Raw genomic sequence first — 739 nt, forward strand, 5'->3', positions numbered from 1 at the left:
TAAAAGGAAAAAAAAATAAAATAAACGGGAAGAGTAGAATGAAAGGGAAAAAAATAAAGGGAAAAAATAAAACAAAAGGAAAAAATAAAATGAAAAAATAAAAGGAACAACAAAACAAAAGGAAAAAATAAAAGAAAAATTCAAAATATTTTTTTTTAAATGATAAACAGAATAAATAAAATAAAATTAAAAAAAAAAAAAAAAGACAAGAAAGAAAGAAAGGGGAAAAAAAGCAAACGAAAAAGGCTGAGCAGGGGGAAGCGGGAAGCCGGGACGCGGAGGGCCGGGGGCCCGGGCCGGGCGGATGGAGCCCCGGCTCGGGGTAGGGGCTGGCGGCGGCAACCGGTTGCCCGCTCCCGGTTGCCCGAGCCGCGACAAGGCCGGGAGCCCCAGAACCCGCCGCTCCCCAACCCCGGGTCCTGCTGTTTTTCTCGTTATCGCTATGGTTATCATTAATAACGACGATAAGAGATTTTGCTGCGGATGGGGCTGGGCTTGCGGGGGAGCAGAGGAAGGGAAATGCCGGGGGAGCAGAGGCGAGGAGATCCGCGCTCCTCCGCGGGCTGTGCAGGGTGGAGCGGAGCCACGGCAGCCTCTGCCTGACCTACCTTACCCTAATAAATAATAATAGTAATAATGATACTTTAAAAAAATTATACTGTTTACTATTATGATATTATTATTGCTGATTTTGTTCTAGCGTTGTTATTGCCGTTGTTGTAATATTTTATTTCTATTT

Source organism: Tyto alba, unplaced genomic scaffold (genome assembly GCF_018691265.1).
Source record: "Tyto alba isolate M040663 unplaced genomic scaffold, T.alba_DEE_v4.0 Super-Scaffold_6, whole genome shotgun sequence".
In the NCBI taxonomy this organism is placed as follows: Eukaryota; Metazoa; Chordata; class Aves; order Strigiformes; family Tytonidae; genus Tyto; species Tyto alba.